Here is a 2,640-nt window from a genome sequence, read left to right as displayed (position 1 = left end):
AAACTCCAGTTCTTTGAACTTTGTTCCCGTGAAGGTCATGGAAGGAAATGGTTCCATTGTGACAGTGTATGTCAGCTTGATTTTTGTGGAGCCAATCCATTCCAAGGATCCTGTCAAAAACTCCCAGAGGTAAGACTTTGAACTGACAGTCGGTTACATTACCATCTAGTTTGAACTGGATAAGATCTATCTCATGGTGGTGATTGAAAAGAGTCTTCCCACTGGCCAATTCAACTTGCATAGGTTTCCCTGATTTCTGTTCTAAGACTAGCTTATGCAAGCATCCAGGGGAAATGAATGAATGAGAACTGCCTGAATCAATCAAAAGCTTAAAAGGCTTACCCTGTTAGGTCCTTGGTTTTCAATTGCAGCAAAGATCTACCCTCTTTCCTCTTCTACTACATTTGAAATTGTGACTGCTCTGGTTGCTGCAGTCTGAGGTGGAACTCTTTCTCTTTGGTTGCCCCAGTTCTGGGAGGGAGTTCTGAGGTTACTCTAGACAGAGGCAGATGGTTGAGCTGGATTTCTTCTGGGGTCCCTAGCTTGGGCGAGACGGACCCTGATTAGACTGGTATGAAGGGGTTGGTCTCTGAGAACTCGGGGTCCTTGACTTCCCTGTCCCCTTGACATGGTAAGAGTCGGGCAGTCTTTCAGTTGGTGACTGAAACCTTGGCATCCAAAACATCGATTTTCACTTCTGAGCTTATCCCTCTGATTTCTTGAAAGAGGTGGGGCTCCTGAGAAAGTATTTTGGGGGAAGGGTCTTCCTTCACTTCGGAATCTTCCTGTATCCTGATTCTGATTTAGGCCTTGCTGCCTCTTCAGAGGTGGAAAGTTTGAAGTACTTCCCTGGGCTTGGAATCTTTTAAAGTTAGATGGTGCAGGCTTTGGCGGGACCTTTACTACAAAGGCTTTGGCAAAATCCTTTGCCATTCTTACTGCTTCAGCCATGGACACTGGCTTGGCATTTTTGACCAGTGTGTCTAAGGGTTCGTTCATTCCCCGAATGAACCTGGCCGTGAGTTGTTCTTCATCTAGAGGTGGTGAATATTTGAGTAGAAGAGCAAAGGCCTGGTGATATTCCTCGATGGTTTTGCTCTCCTGCTTTAGCTCTAAGAATTTGCTCATTTTGATTTCCAAAAATCCACGGGACAAAATCTGTTTCTTAGATAGGTTTTTAGGTCGTTCGAGGACTGAGTATTTCTATCCAGATGGTTGGTGTCACAGTGGTTCCTCCATGCTACCCTGGCTATTTCCACTATTTTCAGCCAAGCAAGAGCCATTTTGCTTCGCTCATTGTAGCCTGTGACATTAAAATATTCTTCCATGGCTTCCACCCATTTCTCCACAGCCTCACCCAGGTTCTCCCCTTCTCCTTTGAAGGGTCCTGGGCTGAGTCCTATGAAGAGCCTTGCGACGAACATCAGGGTCAAGCTCGTCATCTTTAGAGAGAGGGTCTGGCTGACGGCCACAGTTTCCTCATCTCATGATTCTGTCAAAAATTTATATATTATTAAATTTTTATTTTGATATCATCCACGAGATCCTAAGACTTAAGAGGTTCGGAAAACAATTTCTTAAACAAGACAATGATCTTATTGGAGATCTATGACATATATCCGATATAACAAATTTTTCTTTATCAGATCGTCCATAAACAATCACTTATACAACAGGAAATTTTTCTTCAGAAAACATTTTTATATTTATATAAAAGTTGCAATATGTACATAGAGCAGTTCGGCTCCAGAATCACTGCCTTAGACGTAATCGTATAAAGAAGCAAAACTGTGAAGAAGACATACCATGGTACACACGATTCATTACACAAAGAGGTGCTGTAATTCTATTTCTCAGGATAAAGCAGCTAAGAAGTCTAAAAAATCGGCATGAAGTTCTGAAGTTCCTGGGTGAATGATCAAAGAGTTGAACATGCTGAACAAGCCCTAGTCTTATCAGAATCATGGCCAAGGAAATATTTTGCCTCAACCTCTGACGCTGACTGGTACTGATATTAATGCACCATCCTTCATTGAACCACATATACCAATGTTGCTCAAGAGGATCAGGAAAGTAAAGACTCTCAAAATGGCGAGCGAGTCTCACTCTGCTCATTCGGGTCGTAGGGCAGAATTGACAAGGTGATCAAATGCAAAAGCTATCATTGAGAGAGTCCAGGAATTCCAGATAGGTTCGGGGTGTCCATCTATAAATTTCCAATTCAATTTATAAGTTTTCAATTTTTGAAGTTCATTCTCATAGTATTAACAAGTGAAAAACATTTCTTTCCGAGATTTCTATTAAAAATTTAGGCAATTTCTGCTCTAATACCAACTGTCAGATCCCTCTGCCCCTCCGTGCACCGGACTCCCGGTAGCTGACAGCGAAAGTAGCCCCCTCATGCGTGGGGCAGGGTTTCTCACTCGGGGCCTCGCCCACGAATGTCCGGGCACGAGACTAAGCTAGTGGTCACTCCGAAAACCAAAACCGGGAAAATTTCCCATGCCCGGAAAGCGGGGACGATTCCACCTTTTTGAATTTTCTTAACGATTTTTTTTTCTTAACGAGATCAATTCTAAACTATCCTTCACCTGAATAAACCAGATAGAAGGAAACTATCGCTGATATAATTTGATCATT

The sequence above is a fragment of the Cibotium barometz genome, chromosome 25, assembly GCF_041138505.1.
Source record: "Cibotium barometz isolate CiBa-2024 chromosome 25, ASM4113850v1, whole genome shotgun sequence".
Taxonomy (NCBI): domain Eukaryota; kingdom Viridiplantae; phylum Streptophyta; class Polypodiopsida; order Cyatheales; family Cibotiaceae; genus Cibotium; species Cibotium barometz.
Note: the sequence above shows the minus strand (reverse complement) of the source record.